Genomic DNA, 7,403 nt, shown 5'->3' with positions numbered 1-7,403 from the left:
CATCCGAGATCAAGTCATTGCAACTCTTAGGTCAACAACCCTTACAACACTACACAATTACATGTTTGGAGAGCGAATCATAGGATTCAAATGGTAAGGAGATTGTAACTTTAATCTCATTAATACAATACATTTATTTGGTACACTTGTTCTCTTGTTCTTTGTCGCAGAATTTTTCGTGCTTACAAACCTAATTTACTCAAATTATGACACATGGTCGGTGGCATATCTTTATAAATGTAAACCCATTTGAGGGGTGGAGCTAGGGATGGGCAAAATACCCATGAGTTGGGTAATCACGGTTACCCACTCATTTAAAGTTCACAGTTATGATTATGGGTAACCGTTTAGACAAACAAATGGTTATAAGTATAACCGTTTATCCGTGAAATTTAAATGGGCAATTATGTGTATTACCCGCGGTTATAATGGGTATCCATCGTTATGGGTATTACCCGCGGTTATAACGGGTATCCATTTACCCAATTAATTTAATATATGTAAAATTAAAAACCCTAAATTTTCAATCTTTCCGCCAGACTCAGAGTCTCAAACGCCCCGTCCCCCGCTCATCTCTCCCTCCTCACTACCCTTTCTCTCATCTCAGCTGCTCATCTATCTCTCTTCGATGCCCTCTCTCTCATCTCCGCTGCCCTCTCTCTCATCTACGCCTCTCATCTCTCTCTCTCATCGCCGGTCATCTCTCTCTCATCTCCACCGCTCTCTCTCTCATCTACGCCTCTCATCTCTCTCTCTCCTCGCCGGTCATCTCTCTCTCATCTCCGCCGTTCTTCTCTCTCTCCTCACCCCTCAAGGTGCATTTTACCCTTCCGATTTCATACTTATCTAATTAATTATTGATTTATTTGTTTATGAATGCTTATAAGATAGTTCCTTGGTTTTTGCCTTTACACAAATGAATCTATTAGAGAGGGGTGTGTGTGTGTGTGTGTGTGTGTGTGATCTTATTGCTTCTAGGAAATCAAATTCTTCTTGAGCTGCTATGTAATACCTTTGTTGGATTCATGCTAATTGGTGTCGGTGTTTCAAAATGGGATACTAATTCAATTTATACATTTCTTTTGTAGGTCTCTTTTGGTGACAACGGGACGATGAGACATTGTGATTGAACGTGCTAAAGCATTAGTGTTCGAAAGTGTTTAGTTTCAGAATATTTTTGAGCTTTGAATCATCTAGTATTCACGATAATAACTACTTTTTGTTTTTAGAAGCTTTACTTTGTAATCATATGGATTATAATTAAAGACTTGCTTGGGTGTAGCAGAAAAATATTGTTTGTAAACTATTATTTCAATTATTGGAATTGTATGAGGACTTAAATGATTAAAATAAGGAAATGCATGCTAAAATGTACCTATAATGGTGTTTAATTGTCAGAAAATGAAAATTATGACAAATTTTTCTTTTGTAATTTTCAAGTTGTTAATAAAAAAAAACATGTAGACCGGTGAAAAAGGGGTAAATGGGTAAAAAAAGGATAAAAGAGTTCAAAAACGGATAAACAGGTGAATGGTTATGGTTAAATGGGTAAACGGTTATGGTTAAATAGTACACGATTATGGGTATGGTTAACTGTTTATAAACGGTTATCGGTATAGGTATAACCATTTATGCAATTACTCAACGGATGAACGGTTATGCGAGTATGAACATATATGGTTATGGGTAAATAACCATGATTACCCTTCCATCGTAACCGTTACTCATCCCTAGGTAAAGCAAGAGATCTTTGACAGCAGGCGTAACGAAGCAAGAAGAAAAATCTCTCTTTTCACAGTCAGCAATCAAACAAATTATACATATACTAAAACCCAACAGAAAAATCACTGTTCATTAACAGTGTTCTCCCATTTCCATCCCTGTTTCGTTTTTGTTATTTCAACTTTGCCCTTCCTTCCTATATCTTCTCGACCCAGCTTTTCTCTAGATGTTTCCCCACCGTTTCAGACTTTAAACCCACCTTTTCGACTCCTGCTCTCACCGCCTCCCTCATCGCCTCACTCTTCTCTGCACCAAGCCGCTCGATTTAGGAAGGGCTTCACCATTTCTCTTCAATCGAGGTCTCTATTTCTGGATCTTTCTTTTGCTTTCGCCTATTCTCTCTCGCATATCTCCATTTGCTTTGTTTCTGGCCGTCCTTTTTTCTCCACTTTCGCTTCTGTTTTCTTCATCGTGTTACTTCATTGTTCAAAACGCAGGCCATTTTGCTTAGTTGTTCTTCGATTAGTGGTCACAGTTGTTAATTTCTCTGCCTTTTTGGTTCGATTCCAATAATTTTTTGGGTTTTTGGTTCGTTGAATCCGGGTTTTCCAAGTAAGTTTTACATGTATATTACCGCACGGGGTTTCGATTTTCCATGTTTTTTTTGGATTTTTTTTGTTAATATCTCATGGGCTTTGCTTTTTGATTTCAGAAATTTTGTGCCCATCTTGGGTTCGCTTCGAACTTGGTTGCGATCGATCTAATCCGGCGTTTCCAGGTGAGTTTTGCATGTTTATCAGCTTATATGGTTTCGATCTTTTTTTTTTCGTTGGATCGTTGTTGTGTGTGTCTGATGCGTTTTGTTTTCCAGATTCGGGAAACAGTCCCTTTCAAATTTTGGATTTTCGATTCTGATTCTTGGAACTCTCTGTGCTAAAGGTATATAAATGTATTATTTGTTTTTTCCTTTGTTTTCTTTGCGGCTGAATTTTTTTTTTTTTTGGTTTTGTTTTGGCGATTTGGGACTTTTTTTGTGCGTCTTTGGGTTGTTAATTGGTGATGCATATTTTCTTGCTGATTTTTGTGCTAGCAATTTTATTTAAATCCATAGCTTCTTCTATTTATTTGATTTGTTGTGATGGTTATGCTTGATTCATAAGATTTGAGGTTGTGGTGATAAAATTGGAAGAGTGATATCTACGTTATTTTGGATTTGTAAAAGTTTTTTATTAAAGTGATGGGTAAAATTTCATATGTAGTGTAGGGTCAAGTTTAATAATCATTAATGCGACTTGGTATATGTTTGGTAGAAACGCTATCAAATTGTAGATACACAGTTTGTTGGTGCAGGAGGGGGTTGGAAAAATTTTTCGGTATGTTTTTTATGGTACCTGCCTACTCCTTAATTAATTTTTTTTATTAATTCAACTTTAACCACTGATGATTACAATTCTACCATTTTTGCTGGTGAAGGTACAAATAATGGTCTGGACTTTGAAGGAAGCTTGCTTTGTGTTGGAAGTACGTTGATGTCTTGAGCTCCCATCGAAATCTTTGATATCACTCCTCATAGGTATTTGCTCTGCACTTTTTTCTCCTTTCTTTTTTTCAAATGTATACACGAAAACTTTGGGATGTCAATGATAACGTGTCTATATAATTGTACCAACACAATGTACCACTATGTTATTTCGATGCATTTTCTACAAATTTAGGATTTAGATAAAGTAATGATTGAGATAAGGGTATGATGTGGCTGATATGAACGCAATCCACTTCTTGCCTTCATAACGTGGGTTTTGAATGCAAGCACTTTTTTAATTTTATATGCAAACAAAATCAAACCTTCTGTTTGCTTTTGTTTTTTTGTTTGCCTCTGTTTTCAAATTTATTTTAATATAATTTTTGTTTGGGGATTAATTACATGCTTAGAGTTTTAGTAGCTTTGGATTAAATTTTGGTTGAACAGATTGTGCAGTTGCAAATCTTGATCTGATGGATAGGATTGTCTAAAGAATTCGTGGATTTATCTCATCTAAAATTATTTATATTTTTAAGATTATAAATTGTTTTATGATGCCAAGTTTGGTAGAAAGAAAATGCCGGAGCCGCAGCAGAACGAGCAGTCCACTGCTGGAGCTGTGAGTAATGGGAGTAGTAATTCCTGTGTGGCAGCAAATGGGAATATGTGAAGAGAAAACTGACTTGGCCATCTATGAGCAATTTCAATACCAGGTTGTGGATTTGATCTTATCATATGCTACATTGCATTTGAATCATTGCATAGACTTTGTAGAGTTGGATTCGTTAGCATTTGATTTTCTCGGATTTTTTACATGTATTTGCGGTGACACAGGACGAATTCTAGGATGGAGGTGGAAGTATTTGGAAGAATCAGATGTGCCTATTCATTTGCAAGGTGATTGTTTTACAGCTTAAAATACCGTGCAAATTTATTTCACTAACATTGCATTGGTTTTTTAATTTGATATGTTGTTTTGGTGTGTGAAAATCGAAGAACTTTTAGATGTTTGCAAATTTGGTTGACACTTAAGTGGAATTCATTTTGGTCAAGGCATTGGTTTGTGGCCAGTTGGAATTCATTTTGCTAAAATAAGATAAATCTCTTTTTGCAACCTGCAATTGGCTTTCAATTAGAGAACTGTACAAGGTTTTTTTTTTTTTGTTCTTTGACCAGAGCTTTAAGAGCTTTGTATTAACAGAGTCCTAAGAGATTCCTTGGATTATTTTGCTTGAGATGAGATGTGTTTTGGAAATTCTATGAATATAATTGACATGGATTCTTGAATTTATGAGTGTTCAATTAGGTTCTACCAAATTAACTGTTTTTGAGAATTTTTCTTTGTCTTTATTTTTTTTGAGATTTGATGGTGTTTTTCTTTAGCCTGAATACCTTCGATGGTTCCTAGATTATATCTCCAACATTCCTTAGAAGAAGATGGTAGCTACTGTGTTGCATTCTACTTCCTTGGGTTGAAACCATTGGTTACTGTGCATCCTCGCTGCTCAATGTGCTCATCAAAAAATAAAAAAAATGAATATTTTCAGTCAATTTAATTATCATTTTGTTATATTTTTTTTGTTTGTTGATTAGTGTTTGCAGATATATGGAACATTTGCAAATTCACTTCATCACACATACATTAAATGATTGCTAAGAACTCTTCTTCTGCAGCCATTATTGGGCCTTCTAGGACGTGAGAAAAGAAAAAAAAGTTTCTCATTTAAAACATATTTTTTTTATAAGTATTGTCTTCGACGATGTATGTCGAGTCCAAGAGGGTGCGGGTGTGGACAAAGAGCAAACAGGTTATGATGGCCACCGTAAAAAGAGGTTGGAAGACCTTGGTGTTAGGTTCTAAGAGCCATGTGCTTGTTGATGAGTGGTCCCATAAGCTCATTAAAACTATTTAAGTTTTGAGTTTTGCTGTAATTAATTGAAAATTTGATAAAGACATTATCTTTACAATTCTAGGGTGCCCATTTTGGGATTGTTTTGGAATATAGAGAATTTTTGCACCATTGTCTTATTCCTGGATTTCCTGATGATTTAGCATTGAGATGTTAGGCAAAGGTGTCTCATGGGAATCACAGATTGCTCAAAACTATCTCAAAGAAGTGGAGAGATTTGTTACTAGCTCAGACTATGCCAACTATGAAGCTATAGAAAAATGGTGCGGAAATTGGCTATTTGTTATTGATGAGATATAATCCAATAGCTAATAAGTATGCTCCTATATTCGACGTTTAAAATATGTCTGGAACTGATGTTACCATTACTACTTTCATTCTTACAGAAGGAAAGGTTTTTCATTTTCTACTTCTAGCTATATTAAAAGTCGGTTGTGCAAACTATCATTATAGGGGATCCCTTCATATATATTAGTTAATTCTTGCTAAGATTTGTCCAAACTGTTTTTGTTATGTCAAAGTTGAAACCTTATTTTAGGGTTGTAAATAGATTTCACATGTATGTAAATAGTATATGTACACAGTATAACTTTCTACATATTTTATACGATTTAAAAACCCGCGCGGGCACTTTTCCTAGTCACTTACTAAAAGGTTTTGGTAATACTTTCTTTTGAAAGCTTTCCTTTTGGACAAGAATTGAGGGGGCAAGTGTCGCACGGGACCTCACCTCCTTATGTCATGCATGCTATACTTTTTGGGTGGGTTGCTGGCTTTCATGTTAGCATGTCATTTGATGTTAAGGATACCGGATGCGTAAATAATTTTTCGCAATAGTACAAAACGTGAGCATCTCGAATTTTCTTTTACTTTCTGAAAGTTGGAGGGAGGAACAAGTGTTGATATTGGCTTTTAGTTTGGCTGGCTTTGAGTGGCTTGGTTTTGTTGTGATCTTCTAGAACGAGTTAGAGAAATGCTAAACGGGTCTTTGGGATGAGTTAACCAGTCAACTTCTGTTGGACTTCTAGAGAAAGGAATAGTCAAAGTTGTAGTCTGGATAAGGTGTGTGAAGGAGTGCATTGTGTTGTTCTAAAAAGCAAACAATAAAAAAAGGTAATGCTAGGAGTGCATAGCATTGAACTAAGTTACGTAAATTAAATTATGTGATTGTTAATGATTAGATTATTAATTAAGTATTAATTAATATGTTTATTTTTTATTGGTAACACATCATTTGATTTGTAAACTTGATTTAAAAATTTAGTTTCCTTAGTATTATCTTAAAAGAAAAATTAAAGACTTATTAATTGATTTGACCCATAAAACTGCAATTAAGTCTTATTTTTGCTTTGCTCTCTAAAACTACTATTTTTATCTTATTTAGTCTCAGTTAACTTCATTTTCGTCTATTCCACCAAAATAGACATTAAACTAAAGAGTAGTATGGACATTTTATTTTTTGGACACCTCTTTGCCTCCAACTTGCCTACTAAAAGAATCCCAATTTTATTTTCGATAACTCTAAATCAAACTCCTGTTTGTCTCTCTAGCGGATTGGTGTGGAGTTGTAATTGTAGTCGTTGACAAAGTAGATAATGAGTTGTGTTTCAAAAGCAACTACTGCTCCGCATCAATTTGCAAGAGAGACAAACCGGGGTTTGAACTAGAGTTATCGAAAATGGAATTGGGACTGTTTTAGCAAGCAAGTTGGAGGTAAGGAGTTGTGTCAAAAATAAAATTTCATACTAACTTTTAATTTAACGATTATTTGACGGCATTAACGAAAAAGAGATAAAGACAAGGCTAATTTTTAGCAACGGTCATGTAACTCTATTTTGATCTCACCTTACCCCTGTAACTCAAGTCACTACTTTACTCTATGAAATTCAAAATTCGTTTCACTTTGACTTGTGGACTCTCTCTTCACCCTGAAACTTATAGATCGCCTTCTAAACATATGGTAGACCAACACCCATTAAGAATATGAAGTTTAAAAGAAATTGAAGAGATGAAAAAAAAATTGAGTAGCCTAGAACACTCAAATCAAATTCACATAAGAAATTAACATAACTAAGACAATGTGAAACGGATTTTGAGTTTTATAAAGACGACTTTCAAGTTTTGGGGCAAAATGGGATCAAAACCTTTGAGTTTGAGAGAGTAAAGTGATGACTTTTGAGTTCTAGGGAATAAATTGAGATTAAAATTGAATTACAGACATAAGAAATTAACAGAACTAAGACAATGTG

The 7,403-nt window shown here is 34.9% G+C and overlaps 1 long non-coding RNA gene across 2 annotated transcripts; it reads left to right on the top strand.

Annotated features, from left to right (window-relative positions):
• Positions 1 to 1,960: 1,960 nt before the first annotated feature.
• Positions 1,961 to 3,856, top strand: LOC126611544 (uncharacterized). 2 transcript variants are annotated; one of them, XR_007618890.1, is made up of 5 exons: positions 1,961 to 2,334; positions 2,435 to 2,500; positions 2,594 to 2,661; positions 3,196 to 3,295; positions 3,807 to 3,856. It is a non-coding gene; the product is annotated as an uncharacterized LOC126611544 (long non-coding RNA). The 2 variants fall into 2 exon arrangements; XR_007618891.1 differs by having other exon boundaries at positions 3,815 to 3,853.
• The last annotated feature ends 3,547 nt before the right edge of the window (positions 3,857 to 7,403 follow it).

The sequence above is a fragment of the Malus sylvestris genome, chromosome 17, assembly GCF_916048215.2.
Source record: "Malus sylvestris chromosome 17, drMalSylv7.2, whole genome shotgun sequence".
NCBI classification, from domain to species: Eukaryota; Viridiplantae; Streptophyta; class Magnoliopsida; order Rosales; family Rosaceae; genus Malus; species Malus sylvestris.
This window is presented reverse-complemented; position numbering and strand designations above follow the sequence as displayed.